The sequence below is a fragment of the Bos taurus genome, chromosome 1, assembly GCF_002263795.3.
Source record: "Bos taurus isolate L1 Dominette 01449 registration number 42190680 breed Hereford chromosome 1, ARS-UCD2.0, whole genome shotgun sequence".
Taxonomy (NCBI): domain Eukaryota; kingdom Metazoa; phylum Chordata; class Mammalia; order Artiodactyla; family Bovidae; genus Bos; species Bos taurus.
In genome coordinates this window covers 153,159,914-153,178,760 of record NC_037328.1, presented here as the reverse complement: position 1 = coordinate 153,178,760, position 18,847 = coordinate 153,159,914, and the positions used below count along the sequence as shown (strand labels likewise).

At 48.6% G+C, this 18,847-nt stretch overlaps 1 long non-coding RNA gene across 1 annotated transcript; it reads left to right on the top strand.

Annotated features, from left to right (window-relative positions):
• The first annotated feature begins 130 nt into the window (after window positions 1–130).
• Window positions 131–18,566, top strand: LOC112448134 (uncharacterized). Its single transcript, XR_009495779.1, has 2 exons — window positions 131–1,167; window positions 16,293–18,566. It is a non-coding gene; the product is annotated as an uncharacterized lncRNA (long non-coding RNA).
• Window positions 18,567–18,847: the final 281 nt, after the last annotated feature.

Below are 18,847 nucleotides of genomic sequence, written 5' to 3'. Positions count from 1 at the left end.
CGGAGCAGGCTAATTTGCTTTCACACAGCGCTCAGCGCTCGGCCAGGACGCTGCGGGCCCGGCGGCGGGCGGGCGGGCGCCCGGCTCCTGGTCCTAAAGCCCTCACTGTTCTCTGGAACACGACCCGGGGAAAACAAACACTGACGCTGCTGGGACCAATCCCAGCGGGAACACCCCGGGGAGGTCCGATCTGCATCTGACCCCAGGAAGGCTTCTCTCCCCACCCAAAGGGGCGGGAAAGAGGATTCCCTCTTGATTTCAAGAAAGCTGTTCCAGGGACGGAAATGCGGGGAGCTGGGGGGCTGTTTGCACCCTCAGTCTTCTATAGGTGATCCCGGAGAGCCAGGCTGGGCCCTCCCTCCCTTCCTGAGGACCCTCCTCCTCCTCCTTCTGAAAGGGAGGTGAGCTGGTGAAGATGCTCCCATAACAAGCTCTTCCCAAGCCCCTGAATGCCCGCCCGGCCTCAGCTACCCAGCAGGTGGGGACACGGAGAGGGATGCTGAAACGGGAGGGGCACACTCCCTCCGTTGTCAACTCGCTTCATTCAAACCACACGTAATGAAGAGCCTCCACCTTCTGCCGAATTATCCCGGGGGCTGGGCGCGGAGATTGCAGCCAATAAAACAGCAAAATGTGTGCCTTGTGGAACTTACAGCCTGGTGGGACAGACAAGCGCGATTAAGACCTACAGTGGGAGAGATGGCTGTAGTGCTAAGGAGAAGACAGAGGCAGGGGGCTGGAGAGCAGGGGCTGGGGGTGGGCAATCGACCCGGAGTGAGGAAGGGGTCCCAGAAGCTCTGCTGAAGGAGGAGGACTGGGCAGCTTGGTGCAGGGAGAGGAGCAGCAGGTGCAAAGGTGAGAGCGTGCCTGGCCTTTTGAGGACTCGCAGAGGGCCCGCGAGGCTGGAACAGAGTGGGCGGGTGGGGGTGGGGTGAGAGAGGTAAGGGCGGCATCTTTTAGGACTTGGGGGGCACTGAGGGCACTTGGGCTTTTCCTCTAAGATGGGAGCCCTTGGAGGGCTGTAAGCAGAAGACAGGCACCATGGACTGGGATGCTAACTGGGGCGCTCTGGCTGCTGAAGTTAGACAGTGGGAGCACAGGGCAGAAGCAGGAAGACCGACTGAGGTGTTGCTGCAGCGAGACACAAGGGCATCCCTGGAGCCAGAGGTGAGTGCTCAGCTTGGGCACGTATTTTAAGGAAAAGCCCGTAAGATTTGTCGGTGAATTTGTGGGTGAGAGACATATGAGTCAAGGATGGTTACAAGTTTTGGGTCCAGGCAGTTGGAGGAATCAAGTTGCCCTCGAAGGAGATGGGAAGGCTGGGAGCAGAGGAACAGCAGAGGCTCAGCGGGGGACATGCATCCTTGAAGATGGCATCTTGACAGCTAAAGGGAAGGGAGGTGTGGGCAGCTAGACATATGGATAGTGAAAGTGAAATCGCTCAGTCGTGTCCGACTCTTTGCGACCCTGTGGACTGTAGCCCACCAGGCTCCTCCGTCCATGGGACTCTCCAGGCAAGAATACTAGAGTGGGTTGCCATTTCCTTCTCCAGGGGATGTTCCCAACCTTGGAATTGAACTAGGGTCTCCCGCATTGCAGGCAGACACTTTAACCTCTGAGCCACCACCTGGAGGTCAGGGGACAGGTCTGGCTTGAAGATGTAAAATCAGATGCCAGCAGTGCAGATATGGCTTTTGAAGATTTTGGAGGGAGTGATGAAGACAAGAATATAATCAATCTGAGTTTGGTATTCACCATCTGGGGATGTCCATGTGTAGAGTCTTCTCTTGTGTTGCTGGATAAGGGTGTTTGCTATGACCAGTGCGTTCTCTTGGCAAACTCTGTCAGCCTTTGACCTGCTTCGCTTTGTACTCCAAGGCCAAACGTGCCTGTTACTCTAGGTATCTCTTGACTTCCTACTTTGGCATTCCAGTCCTCTATGATGAAAAAGACATCTTTTTTTGGTGTTAATTCTAGAATGTCTTGTAGGTCTTCATAGAACCCTTCAACTTTAGTTTCTTCAACATTACTGGTTGAGGCATAGACTTGGATTTCTGTGGTATTGAATAGTTTGCCTTGGAAACAAACAGAGATCATTCTGTCATTTTTGAGATTGCACCCAAGTACTGCATTTCCGACTGTTTTGTTGACTATGAGGGCTACTTCATTTCTTCTAAGGGATTCTTGCCCACAGTAGTAGATATAATGGTCATCTGAGTTAAATTTGCCCATTCCAGTCCATTTTAGTTCACTGATTCCTAAAATGTCAACGTTCACTCTTACCACTTCCATTTACCTTGATTCATGGACCTAACTTTCCAGGTTCCTATACAATATTGCTCTTTACAGCATCAGACTTTGCTTCTATCACCAGTCACATCCACAACTGGGCATATTCGGCATCTACCAACCTGGGGGGTTCCTCTTTCAGTATCCTATCTTTTTGCCTTTTCATACTGTTCATGGGGTTCTCGAGGTGAGAATACTGAGGTGGTTTGCCATTCCCTTCTCCAGTGGACCACATTCTGTCAGAACTCTCCACCATGACCCATCTGTCTTGGGTGGCCCTACACACCATGGCTCATAGTTTCATTGAGTTAGACAAGGCTCGAAAAATTAAGATCATGGTATCTACTCCCATCACTTCATAGATGGGGAAACAATGGAAACAGTGACAGACTTTATTTTCTTGGGCTCCAAAATCACTGCAGATCACTGCAGATGACTGCAGCCATGTAATTAAAAGATGCTTGCTCCTTGGATGAAAGTGAAAGTCACTCAGTCGTGTCCAACTTTTTGTGACCCCATAGATTTTACAGACCATGAAATTCTCCAGGCCTGAATACTGGAGTGGGTAGCCTTTCCCTTCTCCAGGGATCTTCCCAACCCAGGGACCAATCTAGACAGCATATTAAAAAACAGACATTACTTTTCCAACAAAGGTCGTCTGTCAAAGCTATGGTTTTTCCACTAGTCATGTATGGATGTGAGAGTTGGACTATAAAGAAAGCTGAGCGCCCAAGAATTGATGCTTTTGAACTATGGTGTTGGAGAAGACTCTTGAGAGTCCCTTGGACTGCAAGGAGATGCAACCAGGCCATCCTAAAGGAAATCAGTCCTGAATATTCATTTGAAGGACTGATGCTGAAGCTGAAATCTGATACTTTGGCTGCCTGATGTGAAGAACTGACTCACTGAAAAAGACCCTGATGCTGGGAAAGATTGAAGGCAGTAGGAGAAGGGGACAACAGAGGATGAGGTGGTTGGAGGGCACCACGACTTGATGGATGTGAGTTTGAGCAATCTCTGGGAGTTGATGATGGACAGGAAAGCCTGGTGTGCTGTAGTCCATGGGGTCGCAAAGAGTCAGACACGACCGAACAACTCAACTGAACTGATGGAGACAAGAGAGAGCAGGGGAGTTGGTAAGCTCAGAGTTCAGGCATCTGGTGGACCAGATTGATGGAGGGTAAGTAGCCATCATCATGAGAAGTGACCCTTTTGATAACTGTAGGAGGAACTAAGGTGGGGTGGGTTCCTGAAATGGATTGCTCATTTTTTTTTTCCTGATTTGATTTTGATCTTAGATTGTGAGCATAAAATATCTCATGGAAAAAATGTTTTTCCTTTGGACTCTGGTGCTGCTTCTGGGGTGTGTGTGTGTGTGTGTGTGTGTGTGGTGTGGGTGTGGGTGTGTGTGTGTGTGTGTGGGTGTGTGTGTGTGTGGGTGTGGGTGTGTGGGTGTGTGTGTGTGTGTGGGTGTCTGTGCTCATATTTGTTTTCCCTGAAGCCACTCAGAGTCAGAGGTGAACGAGTGGGTCCTAAACAACTGTTCTCAACAGCCCAGCCCCCAGTGGGCAGCTCATAGGAATTGACAGATTGGACCATATTTTCCAAATCCCACACCAGGATGTCCTGGGGGTGGGAGTTGCGTGACTTCCAGGTTCAAGAGGCAGGCATTCTGGGAGATGTGGGTTTTATTTATTTATTTATTTTGATGTGGACCATTTTAAAGTCTTTATTGAACTTGCTACAGCAGTGCTTCTGTTTTTCTGTTTTTTGGCACCAAGGCATGTGGGATCTGAGCTCTCCGCCCAGGGACTGAACCCCTACATACCCTCTGGAGTGGAAGGCAAAATCGTAACCACTGGGCAACCAGGGAAGCCCCTGGGAGATGTGGTTTAGAATGTAGGGACCTCTGGGAGTTGGGGATGATGGGAGAGAAAATTCCCCTTCCCGGGGGCTCTCAGAGACCTAAGGGTGTGGGGTTGCGGGGTCTCCACCCTCGGGCAGAGCGCCCCCCCACACCCACCCCCGCCCCAGTAACACCAGCCTCAGGCCGGCCAGCCTCACCCTACAGCAGGGCCTTTCCTTTACCCTCTGTTCTGCTTGAGGGCTCTTTTCGCAGAGGTCCAGTCATAGGGCTCATTTCTCCACTTGGGTGTCGACCCCAGAGTTGCCCGTTCAGGGAGACCCACCCACGTGTGGCTTTGTCGCCCCTGCTTTCTCCATATCTCTGGGGACGCTTCTTGATCTGTTGTTCTTGATCTGTTTCTGTTCATTTTCCTCCTCGTCATGGGTCATATTTTACTGACTCTTTGCATGCCTTGTCATTTTTAATTTGATGCCAGATGCTGTGAATTTTATCTTGTTGGATACCAGATACTTCTGTATTTCTATATTGTTGAGCTTTCCCCAGAAGGTCTGGCCTTGGAGCAGTGTTTAAGTGAGGGTCAGCGTTTAAGTGAGGGTCAGCGTCTCCACTGCTGAGACAAGACCTGAGTCCCCCTCCCGGTGTCCCGTGCATGTCTAGGATCTCTTCTTTGGAGCGGGGCTGCTGCCCACCCAGTGTGAGCGCTGGGGGTTCCGCCCTCGGCTCCTCCAGGCGCTCCTTTCCCTGGTCCCTGGCCTTGGTGAGCTTCGCCACAGGCAGGTTCTGATCCTTGCTGGTCCTCAGAGCCCTCTGCTCACAGCTCTCTGCTCCCAGCGCTCTGCCCCCAGGCCTATAACACCCCTGCCTCCGGGTCTCCCAGCTCCACCTCCTCAGATCACCCCCCAGTTCCACCCGGAGAAGCTCCACCCTCCTGCGCTGCAGCCTGGAAACGGTCTCCAGGCAACACGCTGGGGAAATCCCAGGACTCACCTCGTTGGTTTCCCTCTCTCATGGGTCACCTCCCTGTTACCTGATGGCAAGTCCTGAAACTACTGTGCTGCGTTTCCTCCAGGGTTTTCAGTTGCCCCTGGTCTACTTGAGGAAGAAAATACCTCTGAGATGTCTTCATTCGGGGTCCCCTAGAAGCGGGCGCGGGGGTGTTCTGATGGATTTTGTTTTTGTGATTTTGCCTACTTGCTGCAGTTGATCTGTAACCTCAGAATCATTTGCAGACACGCACAGAATGGGGCAAATGTTGACTTTTTCTATTTAGTGCTGTGTTTACGCCTTTTCGTGTTTTGTGTTGGCGATTTTGCTGTTTAAAATGGCCCCAAGCCTAGTCCTGAAGCGCTGCCAGCGTCCTAAGCGCAGAAGGCCGCGATGAGCCTTATGGGGGAGACGCAAGAGTCAGGTCAGCTTCATTCCCGCGCGAGCTCCAGTGGGTTTAATGTTCATGAATCCACAATATATATTAAATAAGATGTCTTTGAACATAAGTATGTTAAGGCAAAGTTATGTATTTATTGGTTGACCAGAAGGCCAGAGAGCAGTGAGTGGTTCTGTATTCTCTAAGCCAGGATTCACAGCAGCTTGGTAGAACAACACTCATATGAGGTCTCCTTACTGCACAAAAAAAACCTGAACAGATGGTTTATTCAGGGAGGGGAGAGGGGAAGAGAGGGAAGGTGGGCAGGCTTTGAAGGGCATGTAATCAGGGCAGCTACTACTGTGGGTACCTGGGGCATAACATCTTGGGGGATATCTGGGGGTCAGAGGGCAGCCTGCCTCAGAGTGATGGCAGCCAAGGAAGGGGGAGCTGGGGTGTGTATGCACCAACCCTGTCAGCGGAGGACAGCTGCGGAGGGGCACTCACAGCCTGCTGGGGAGCAAACAGAGGCACTGACCCCCAAAGACCATCCTCAGGCATAGAGGTGCGGACGCTGGCAACTGGGGTGCCCCCTACGGTGGGGTTGGGCTGCAGATGGAAGGGCGGGGGCCTGTGAACTCAGGGGCCCCCAGGAGCGGGCAGGTCACATAAGCCAGGGCAGTGGGTTGAGAGAGGCCACAGAAGCCAGGAGTATCTCTCCCTGTCTAACAAGAACAGCTGTTTCTCAGCTATGGCCAATTTTTGCCATGCTGAAAGATAGGAACTAGACTTGCCAAATCTCCTGATTTTTTTCAAGAAAAGTGGGAAATGCAGATTTTTTTTTAAATGTGAAATCACAAATTAGTAAAAACTGGCAACGAATTAAAAAACTTCTAACTGTACTGTTAAGGCCGAACGAAACATGGCAGCAGGCCAGCTGCAGCCCCAAGGTCTGCAGCCTCTCGGGTGGAAGGTGCCCGAGATCCCAACCGCTGGGTGTGGGCCTGGAGAAAGCGTGTCATCATCTCCCTCGCACGCCGAGCCTCCTGGGGTGCAGTGGGCTAGGCGTCTGTCCCGACACCCATGTGGCGAGGCGCCCTCCTGTCTGTGCTGTGGACTCATCTTGCTCTCCTGCCTTGAGGCTTCTGAGAGACCTAAGGATCTCCACTCCCTGTGGCTAGTGGAGTTCTCCAGCCATTTCTTGTCACTGGCATTTTTCCTCTTGTGAGAAATTAGCTGAGCTTCCTGGGCTCTTCGCCTGGGACCTGCTCGTCTGCATAGACAGTCAGCCTCCTCCATCCCTGAGAACAGGGCTGCCCCCCCAGCCTCCCACCTGCACGCCGACCAGAGATCGTCAGAGGTGCTCGCAAGTCGAGTGGTCCTGTGTGTGGAAGCAGAGTCCAGGGAATTGGCCTCCACGTGGCATTATCCTGCAACACAGAGGGAGAGGGGAGGACGAGGACTGTGCTCCCAGGGAACAGCAGAGCACCCATCAGCCAGTGGTCAGGAGTCAGCCGGACAAACAGATCCACTGAGAGGCAAAAACAGGAGATGCAGGATTTGTCTCAGATATGACCTCACATAGTTGCAGGGGCTGCAAGTGGTCTCCGCAAGGCTGCTGTCTTCACATCTGATGCTGAAGCTTGAAGTCAGGACAGGCAGCTATGAAGGAAAGATGATACTGAGCGGGGGGAAATCAATAACAAGCTGGAACCCATAAGCATGAGCTGGACCCCCATGCAGAGGCACTGACGTCTGCTGTCTCTATGTGGGCGGTATGGGTATCCTGCAGAAGCCGGGCCCTTTGTCATGAATCTAAACGCCGACTCCTGGCCCAGAAATCAGAGCAGAGGTGCTGAGGGAGGAGTCAGGGAAAATCCTACCACTTTGGGCAGATGAGTCAGCAGATCAGTAACAACTTGCACGTCCTACATGTCTGCTTCTTCCCTTCTGTCCAAAAATCTCCCCTGTGCCCTGCTGCGGAGAGATCGGAACAGCCCTGCCTTCACTTCTGGGGACACTGAACGTCTGGTTTTTGACTTATGACCAAGGTGAAGGCAATGAGGTGTGTGATGCCCTGTCTGAGGTCTGAAACTCTCCTGGCAAGCCTCAGGGATCTCTTCTTTGCTGGTGGATTGCAACGGCCTTACCAGTTTTGAGAAGCCTGGCTGGCATGGCCCCCGGCCCCTTTCAGTGAGTTCTCCTGAAGCCAAGTTTCCTCACACAGGTCTCTGCAGTTCAATCCAGAGATTCAGTGCAGTCCATGTGGACAAAGGCTGGGCCCCAGTGTACAGATCCTGTGTCTCAGAGCTATGCTTTTGCCCTGCGCTCTCTTTCTTTCCTTGCACTGGATCTTCTGGCTTTAAATAAAAGCCTTAACATGAGGCAGGAGGAGAAGGGGAGGACAGAGGATGAGATGGTTGGATGGCATCACTGACTAATGGGCATGAGTGTGAGCAAGCTCCGGAGGTTGGTGATGGACAGGGAGGCCTGGTGTGCTGCAGTCCATGGGGTCGCAGAGAGTCAGACACGACTGAGCGACTGAACTGAACTGAACTGAATTGAACACGAGTATATTCTGTGGAGTCTAGGGAACCCTTTCTGATATCTGAACTGAGGCAAACAGTGTAACCAACCTTGCTGAAAACATGCAAGAAAGATCAGTCTGGGAAATGTGGGTCAGCCTAATTGACACGTGGTGAGGTCACCAAAGCGTCCATGGGCCTCATTGCTCTGTGGCCGCCATCTTGGTATAGGAAGGCTTGCTCTTGGCATTGGTAACAAGGATGGCAGACCTAGGTCTTTTTAAAGACATCATTCCACAGATGCCTGGGGAAACCAGAGCAAATGAATTCTTAGACGAAACAGACTTGTTGATTTCTTCAGACTCTCCCTTCCTGTGATTCTGCGGCTAAAAACCCTGTGGTTTCCTGCTAGCTTCCAACACTAACAGATAGAGAATGCAGAAGGTCTGCTTCCTTCTGGGAAGGACCCTCTGGAAAGAGCCAGGAAGACATAGATGAGAAAACTAGACCTGCCAAGAGGGAGTTACAACATGGCAGATTTTGGCTCCATCGATGGGAGGACTTTATAATGTTGAGAGCAAAGTGTCCAACAGCTGAAGGGATTGGCTTGTGAGAAACAGAGTCCAGCTTTTTGACTTGTTAGCTTTAGGCAGAGATTTAATAATATCCTTCCCTCCTTTCCTTTCTCCCTTCCTGCCTTCCTCCCTTCTTTCTTTCCTTCAGTGAGTCTGAACACTCAGTTATTTTCTATGAATGTAATCAGTCTGTCAACAATTATTGAATACTTACGATGTTCCAAGTGCTGTGCTGGGCTCTGGAATCACAGCCCAGCAGAGTAGGTAGTTGTGGGTTATTGACTGCTTGCTGTGTGCTAGACACCGCTTGAGTTGCTAGAGTTTAGAACCTAGGATAGAAGACTGTCTGGGACTGGTGTTGAGATTCTTCAGTTCTAAGCCATGATTCTTTAGTGAACTCCCCTATTTGTGAGTTTCATCCTGCTTGGCTCTACCAGCCATGATCCCTTGACTCAAAGGACCCACACGGCTTCTGTTGCCACTAAGATTGTTTTTGTTTGGCTGGGTCCAGGAAGGCTGGGATGTTCTGGGCTGTGACCTCATTGTTGATTATCATTTTTTTAAAGCTTCTCTCTCCCTTCTGTAGGCTGGATCAGAGCTGGAGACAGCAGGGTGGCTATGTGAAGTAAACTCCAGGCAGCATTACTGTCATCTTGAACACCCAAACAATGGGTCACACGCCCGCAGCTTGCGTCTTCTTGGCGTCCTGGCTGAGCCTCAGCTTTTCCATTTTTATCTGCCATTTGAGATAGGAAGGCATTGGAAACAGCTGATCTGTGAAATCTACAGTGTAAAATCCATGCAGAGAGAGAGGAGACAAATTTATGAGCAGTCCATCTTAGCCCTCGGGAAAAGACCAGAAAATATGTTTAGTCTGACATTTGAAAATCTGATATGATCCAGATGCCATCAGTTCAGCACCCAACTCTCCCCAAACACTATCCAAGACCTGGCGGGGGATGGTGGCCCAGGGTAGGACACGCGGGTGGGGGAGACCACAGGGACAGCCGTTCCTCAGGTGCAGCTGGATTTCACCCCATGGATGTGCCTTGCACTGTGTCCCAATTTACAGGGGTGAGACTGTCTCTAAAGGAGGCTTTAGCAAATGAGATGATGCTCGAGAGAGTGTGTGTGTACCAAGCTGCAGACCGCTCTTGACAGAAGTGTTCTGCTAATACGCAAGAATGGGGCAGACAGAAATGCAGGTCTTGGCTGCCCATAGAGAGGCGGCGGGGCTGGATTCCCAAACAGAGAATTCTCACTGCCTGCGGGACTTTCCATTAGGACTTGTATTCCTTTATGTGTTCAGAAGGCTGTTCATTCAGATGGTTTGGGGCATAGATGCCTCGGTCAACTCTGCAATGCTTGGAGGATGGACGTCATTGTGAATGCCCCTTGAATGAATGCATTGAGGAGGTTGGAAAGGGCTTGGAGGAAGTCTGTGAACGTTTGTCTTAAGTTAGAACTACACTTTTTAGTATTTTTTTTTTGTTTAATGCTTATTGAAGTATGATTGATTTAAAATTGTGTTAGTTTCAGATGTACATCAAAGCTCTTCAATTATACATATATATGTAAATATATTCCTTTTTTACATTCACTTCCGTTATAGGTTATCATAAAACATTGAGTATAGTTCCCTGTGCCATACTCTAGGTCCTTTTTGATGATCTATTTTATATATACCAGAGTGTGTATTTTGATCCCAAACCCCTAATTTATCCCTCCCTTGCCCCTTAAGACTGAATTCAGTGTGCCTGGTTCTGGGTTGGCCACAGGTGTGATGGAGATTGAATTGTAATCCAAAGTCTGCGGCTTATTCTCTGAGTGAACCTGGACAAATTTCTATGTATTCATGGAAGGAAGGGCTGGATTAAACATTCCCCAGAGAAGCCAATGGCAACCCACTCCAGTATTCTTGCCTGGAAAATCCCATGGATGGAGGAGCCTGGTAGGCTGCAGTCCATGGGGTCACTAGGAGTCAGACACGACTGAGCGACTTCACTTTCACTTTTCACTTTCATGCATTGGAGAAGGAAATGGCAACCCACTCCAGTGTTCTTGCCTGGAGGATCCCAGGGACGGGGGATCCTGGTGGGCTGCCATCTATGGAGTCACACAGAGTCCGACACGACTGAAACGACTTAGCAGCAGCAGCAGAGATTTTCAGCACTAAGAGTCTATGATGGAAATTGGACACGCGTTATAAAATGGAGATTCTGCCTGAGCCATTTAAACAGAATCTCCCAATAGTCACACAGCTGGAAGAAAGTGAAGAAATCTTCGATATCCTACCCAGCCTCCCTGCTTTCTGAGCAAAAGCATTCCTGGAATAACCAACTTTCTGATACAAATATAACCCCGCTGAGAACCAAGTCATCAGCCACAAAGAGCTTAACTTCAGGTGTTTAAGGCTTCCCTGCATTCCTGTTAAAAAGGCTGCACTCTTGGCTCAAAATATTGCTGTAAGTTTTAAATGAATATTTGCATATTATTGCAAAAGGCCCCCTCAGCAACTAAGTAAGTAGATTAATTATAACAACTGACTCTGGTAGCACTCCCACCCAGCAGTGACATCACCCCTGGAGAGCACAGACTCGAGCTTGTCAACCAATCAAGATAATTGTGCTCTTGACCGGGAAGGATAAATGTGCTATTGAAGGCATTTGTTAGTTACTCAGCTTGGACTGTGTGGAGAGGCTAGGAGACAGTTTCATAGAGAAAGCTGAAGTGAGTTCCCTGGGTCGGGCATTTGAGTATTAATTTTTTATTTTGTATGAGATGGGGTGGAGCAGAAGCCTTCACCCAAAACTGGAAACCTTGCATCATGAGAGTCAGCAGGATCTGCTATGTAGAGTCTCCTGTATTTTTTGGGCTCTTTCCCTTCCTTATAATCAGTCAGTTCAGACACTCAGTCATGTCCAACTCTTTGCGACCTCACACACGGCATCACACCAGGCTTCCCTATCCATCACCAACTCCCGGCGCTTACTCAAACTCATGTCCATCAAGTAGGTGATGCCCCCAACCATCTCATCTCCTTTTGTCCCCTTCTCCTCCTGCCTTCAATCTTTCCCAGCATCAGGGTCTCTTCTAATGAGTCAGCTCTTCGCATCAGGTGGCCAAAGTATTGGAGATTCACCTTTAGCATCAGTCCTTCCAATGAATATTCAGGACTGATCTCCTTTAGGATAGACTGGTTGGATCTCCTTGCAGTCCAAGGGACTCTCAAGAGTCTTCTCCAACACCACAGTTCAAAAGCATCAATTTTTGGCCCTCAGCTTTCTTTATAGTCCAACTCTCACATCCATACATGACTACTGGAGAAACCATAGCTTTGACTAGATGGACCTTTGTCAGCAAAGTAATGTCTCTGCTTTTTAATACACTGTCTATGGTGGTCACAACTTTTCTTCCAAGGAGCAAGCATCTTTTAATTTCATGGCTGCAATCACCATCTGCAGTGATTTTGGAGCCCAAGAAAATAAACTCTCTTACTGTTTCCATTGTTTCCCCATCTGTTTGCCATGAAGTAATGGGACCAGATGCCATGATCTTAGTTGTTTGAATGTTGAGTTTTAAGCCAACTTTTTCACTCTCTCTTTTCATTTGCATCAAGAAGGTCTTTAATTCCTCTTCACTTTCTTCTGTAAGGGTTGTGTCATCTGTATATCTGAGGTTATTGATATTTCTCCCGGCAATCTTGATTCCAGCTTGTGCTTCATCCAGCCCAGCATTTCGCATAATGTACTCTGCATTTAAGTTAAATAAGCAGGGTGACAATATACAGCCTTGACGTACTCCTTCCCCAATTTGGAACCAGTCTGTTGTTTCATGTCCATTTCTAACTGTTGTTTCCTGACCTGCATACAGATTTCTGAGGAGGCAGATCAGGTGGTCTGGTATTCCTATCTCTTGAAGAATTTTCCACAGTTGGTTGTGATCCACACAGTCAAAGGCTTTGGTGTAATCAATGAAGCAGAAGTAGATATTTTTCTGGAATTCTCTTGCTTTTTCTATGATCCAGTGGATGTTGGCAATTTGATTACTGGGTCCTCTGCCTTTTCTAAATCCAGCTGGAACATCTGGAAGTTGACAGTTCATGTACTGTTGAAGCCTGGCTTGAAGAATTTTTAGCATTATTTTGCTAGCATGTGAGATGAGTGCAATTGTGCAGTAGTTTGAACATTCTTTGGCATTGCCTTTCTTCGGATTGGAATGAAAACTGACCTTTTCCAATCCTGTGGCCATTGCTGAGTTTTCCAAATTTGCTGGCATGTTGAGTGCAACACTTTCACAGCATCATCTTTTAGGACTGGAAATAGCTCAACTGGAATTTCCATCACCTCCACTAGCTTTGTTCATAGTGATGCTTCCTAAGACCCACTTGACTTCACATTCCAGGATGTCTGGCTCTAAGTGAGTTATCTGGTTATCTGGATATCATGGTTATCTGGGTCATGAAGATCTTTTTTTGTATAGTTATTCTGTGTGTTCTTGCCACCTCTTCTTAGTAGCTTCAGCTTCTGTTAGGTCCATACCTTTTCTGTCCTTGATTGTGCCCATCTTTGCATGAAATGTTCCCTTGGTATCTCTAATTTTCTTGAAGAGAACTTTAGTCTTTACTATTCTATCGTTTTCCTCTATTTCTTTGCATTGATCGCTGAGGAGGCTTTCTTATCTCCCCTTGCTATTCTTTGGAACTCTGCATTCAAATGGGTATATCATCTTTCCTTTTCTCCTTTGCCTTTAGCTTCTTTCTTTTCTCAGCTATTTCGAAGGCCGCCTCAGACAGCCATTTTGCTTTTTTGCATTTCTTTTTCTTGGGGAAGGTCTTAATCACTGCCTCCTGTACAATGTCACAAACCTCCATCCATAGTTCATCAGGCACTCTATCTATCAGATCTAGTCCCTTAAATCTATTTCACACTTCCACTGCATAATCATAAGGGATTTGATTTAGGTCATACCTGAATGGTCTAGTGGTTTTCCCTACTTTCTTCAATTTCAGTCTGAATTTGGCAATAAAGAGTCCATGATCTGAGCCACAGTCAGCCCCCAGTCTTGTTTTTACTGACTGTATAGAGCTTCTCCATCTCTGGCTGCAAAGAGTATAATCAATCTGACTTCAGTATTGTCCATCAGGTGATGTCCATGTGTAGAGTCATCTCTCGTGTTGTTGGAAGAGGGTGTTTGCCATGACCCGTGTGCTCTCTTGGCAAAACTCTGTTACCATTTGCCCTGCTTCGTTTTGTACTCTAAGGCCAAATCTGTCTGTTACTCCAGGATCTCTTGACTTCCTACTTTTGCATTCCAGTCCCCTATAATGAAAAGGACATCTGTTTTTGGTGTTAGTTCTAGAAGATCTTGTAGGCTTTCATAGAACCCTTCAACTTTAGCTTCTTCAGCATTACTGGTTGAGGCATAGACTTGGATTTCTGTGGTATTGAATGGTTTGCCTTGGAAACGAACAGAGATCATTCTGTCATTTTTGAGACTGAATCCAAGTACTGCATTTCAGACTCTTTTGTTGACTATGAGGGTACTGCATTTCTTCTAAGAGATTCTTGCCCACTGCTGCTGCTGCTGCTAAGTCGCTTCAGTTGTGTCCGACTCTGTGCGACCCCAGAGATGGCAACCCAACAGGCTTCCCCATCCCTGGGGTTCGCCAGGCAAGAACACTGGAGTGGGTTGCCATTTCCTTTTCCAATGCATGAAAGTGAAAAGTAAAAGTGAAGTCGCTCAGTCGTGTCCGACTCTTATCGACCCCATGGACTGCAGCCTACCAGGCTCCTTTGTCCATGGATTTTCCAGGCAAGAGTACTGGAGTGGGGTGCCATTGCCTTCTCTGTTCTTGCCCACAGTAGTAGATATAATGGTTATCTGAGTTAAATTCACCCATTCCAGTCCATTTTAGTTCACTGATTCCTAAAATGTCGATGTTCACTCTTGCCATCTCCTGCTTGACCACTTCTAATTTAACTTGATTCATGGACCTAACATTCTGGGTTCCTATGCAATATTGCTCTTTATAGTGTCAGACTTTACTTCCACCACCAGTCACATCCACAACTGGGCCTTGTTTTTGCTTTGGCTCCATGTCTTCATTCTTTCTGGAGTTATTTCTCCACTGATCACCAGTAGCATATTGGGCACCTACTGACCTGGGGAGTTCATCTTTCAGTGTCCTACCTTTTTGCCTTTTCATACTGTTCATGGGGTTCTCAAGGCAAGAATACTGAAGTGGTTTGCCATTCCCTTCTCCAGTGGACCACGTTTTGTCAGACCTCTCCACCATAACCTGTCCGTCTTGGGTGGCCCCACATGGTATGACTCGTAGTTTCATTAAGTTTCCTAATCATAGCAATTACCATTTGTACTTTATTTATATATTAGTCTCTGCTTTTGAAAGGATTTGTGGTGGCTTGTGTGTGCATTCAATTCAACAGGACAGAATAAATAGATAAGGACAGAGAAAAAATAAGCTTAGGGAGCAAGATAAAACCAAAAGTAAAGTTAACTTACAAAGCATGTAGGCAATTGCAAAAGTGAAGCTCTCTGAGCTTCCCAGTAGCCAATGTAAAGAAGGGAACAGGGTTGGTCATCAAATTCACTGTATCCTTAGAATAAGAGTGTTCCAGCTGGACAATCAATAGATCCTCCTGGTCATTGTCATTAAACCTGGAGTTCAGGATTTTCATCTTTAAGAGGCAAGTAAATACCTGGAGATAAGATGTCTGCATCGATCATAGGGACAGTGCCAAATGTTTGACTATCAAGAAAATGTAATCTAGGACTGACTTTTTTGGTTAAAAAAAGAATTGCTTAAACCAGAACTATGCCTGAATGGAGGCCCTTTCACAGCTGCAGAAAGGTGAGCTGAAGGAGACCCTGAGCAGAGCCAAGATTTTCCTGAAAAAAAAAAAAAAAAAAAAAATATATATATATATATATATATAAACTGTTTTGGACAAAGGGGAAATCACGTGCCTGGTGTTCTAGGTCCTAGAGCTTCAGGGCTTTAACCCTGGCGGTGGGTCAGAATGACCTAGGGGAATCCCCATAGGGGAATTCTCATATGTCCCCAGAGACGGGGACCACTGCTCAGAGCATGAGTTTTGGGGAGGAAAAACCAAGAGCAATAAATCACTGGCCACAGCCACACTAGTAAGCTGTGCTGAATCTGGTTGTGAGTGACAGGAGGTCCCGTGAACACGGAGGAAAAGTGCAGCTGCCACCAGCGAGGCTGTTGAGCTGCTGCATCAGATCGCGGGAACTCAGCCATTGAGTCTCGGAGGACCCCTGCCCACAGGAGTCCCTGAACCTTTGCACACAGGGCCCTGCGACTCGCAATTCTGGAGGCTGACTAACCATCCTTCCTGGTTCACCCAGGCTAACCCAGTGAACAGTGCTCAGGGCTCTTGTTGCTGAATCGAGGGACATCCCAAGCAAACTGGGATGCGTTGGTCACTCCAATGCTTTGGTGTCTTCTCAGTACAGGATCAGAGAGTGGAAAGAGTGACCCGGCCAACAAGAGTCGGGTCTGAGGCTCAGCGGGCTTTGACTCCCTGTGGATGTTTATCTGCGGCTTCCTTTCTAGTTGGGCTCTCAGATGCAGGGTCCTCTCCCCACCTTGTTCCCATCTCCCTGAGACATTTCTGTGTTTGTTCCAGATTCCAACAGTGACCCAGCCATAGCTCTGGAGCCTCGGGGGCCTGGGAGGAAGTGGAACTTCCCCAAGTCTGAAGAGCTGCTCTGTCCAACCCTGGAGGACCACGGCTTTCCTCCAAAGTCAAGACACTGGGTTTTAAGACTCACTGCCTTTTGCCTGGAGCCACTGTCCTTGAAAGGCAGGTGGGCAACCCCTGGAGTACAGATGAGACCGACTGGGCCCTGGGCCCTGGGCCCTTTGCTGTAGTGCTTGTACTTAGATGAATGTCTCCTCTAGCAGCAAAACAGAAAGGATAAGGGACTAATAATAACAGTGTGTATACACCATTGGGGGATGCCTGGGAAATCCCACGGACAGCGGAGCCTGGTGGGCTACAGTCTGTAAGGTCGCAGAGGCGGACATGGCTAAAATGCAGACTGAGCTGCAGCAGCAGCGTGAAGAAGACACCAACACACAACTGCCACTTCTGAAGGGCTGGGAGCAGAAACAGGAAGTCAGGGGCAAGAGCAGGGCATGTGCGTGCCCCCTGCACTTGGCACCACCAAGGGGTGGGCTGACCACTGAGCCACCCGTCCTGCCCACCCCCTGCACACACCTCGGCCTTCACCCTGTATAGGGAACCAGTTCATCCCTGCGTGGGGAGCGATCGAACAAGGATACTGTTTACTGTTCTCGCTCCCCCCACTGCGGCAGGGGCCCCAGCAAAGCCTTGCCTGAATTCCAGTCCGGCCTCATAATAATTTCTACTGAGTTAGGAGACCAAGAATCCTGGTCGCTAACACAAATACTGAGATGACACGGGAGCCCCACAGGCAGATGGGGCCCGGCTAGCAGGGCTTCCTGGGGGCAGTCACCTGCTTGGATGGGTCTGTGCCTGGTTAAATGTTCTGCAGTCTTGAAATCCTTAATAACTTTGGAACAAGGGGCCCTGCAATTTCCCTTTATGCTGGACTCTGCAAATTCTGTGACCAGTCCTGCCTGCCCCGATTGGCTCTTGCTGCTTTTGCCAGAGGCGAAAACTGACAATAAAATGGGAAATCTTCCCCGAGGGACTCACAACCTGAGATTCCTGGCCTAGTTTCGGAACCTCTCAATGGAATTTCCTAGGGGCACAGCCCCCAAATCTGCCTTTTAGGAGGGGTACCTGGGTGATTCTGCTGCATGGTGAAAGACTAGGCTCCAGTATTTTAGAGCGGGATTTTAAGTTAAAATAAATAAAGGGGGATAAGAAAGGGCAGCCGCTGTGGGAGGCAAGCACCTGCTGGAGCCACTGACTCAGGCCAACTTTGAGGCCCCCACCCTGATCCACAGTGCCCTCATTTGGCCCTGGCTATGGCAACTTATCCCTCTTGTGTGATCACTGCCTGAAATTATGAAAAAAGTCTCTATGTCGCCATCCCTGTGAGCAAGTTCTCTGAGGCCTGGGCCTACTCTCTGCCCACGTTTCAGCCTCTACTACCCTTTGCAGCCAGGCCAGTCTTCCCAGCAAGAAACCCTAGATCCGTTCTTTCTGGAGCCTCACACCCCTGCCTGCACCCCTCTTGGGTCTCAGGGCTTCCCAGACGCCCCCCTCCTGACCAGCCTCTCCAGCTGCTCCACCCCTTGTTTGCTCCTGCGTTTGCCTGACCTCAGCCCATGGTCCTCAGAGGACTCCTTCTGGCACTCGCATGGAAGACTCCAGGGCAAAGAGTCACCTGTCCCCTCCTGGGCTGACCTGTGAGTCCTCCTGATGTCTTCGTCAGATGGAGAAAAGGATGCCCCTAGGCAAGTCTCACAAGAGTAAAATCCATGCAGCAGGTCTTCCTGGCTTCGGGCATGGCTGGATCCAGGCGGTCTCTCCGTCTCTTTCTTCCGATTTCCTCTGTGAGTGCTTAGAGTTGCGTCTTTGCATGCCAGAGGAAAGGCATGCTGACCAGCACTTCTCCCCCTATTATAGGCAGAAAGGAATTTGCCTGGCACAGTCTGCCTCCTCTGGGGTCTCTCATTTTCTGATGTTGACATCCGGTGATGGTGTGCTGGTCGATGTTTAAAAACCGTCTCTCACCAGGGGAGTGGGGAGGATGCCTTGACTTCTTGGATTTACTGGTTTCTGGGATGTAAATACTGTCATGGTGACATTTGAAGCTAATGCTGTATCTGTCAACACGGAGTTGGGAAGAGATACCCAGTAGCACACCATTATGTAGCATTTCCAGATAGCGTATTTGTGAATAACCTCAGGCACGTAGATAATCATAAAAGGTGATAAGACAATTAATAAAAGGATGAATTTTGAGGATCCATTACTTTTTCTTTTAATGTAATTCAAGTATTAACTTATATCATTTAGTTTTAATAATAATATGCTTAACAAACAGCTATCAAGATTCCTGAATTACTATTTTTTAATTTATTTTTTATTGAAGGATAATTGCTTTACGAATTTTGTTGTTTTTTGTCAAACCTCAACCTGAATCAGCCACAGGTAGACATATATTCCCTCCCTTTTGAACCTCCCTCCCATTTTCCTCCCCATCCACCCCACTAGGTTGATACACAGCCCCTGTTTGAGTTTCC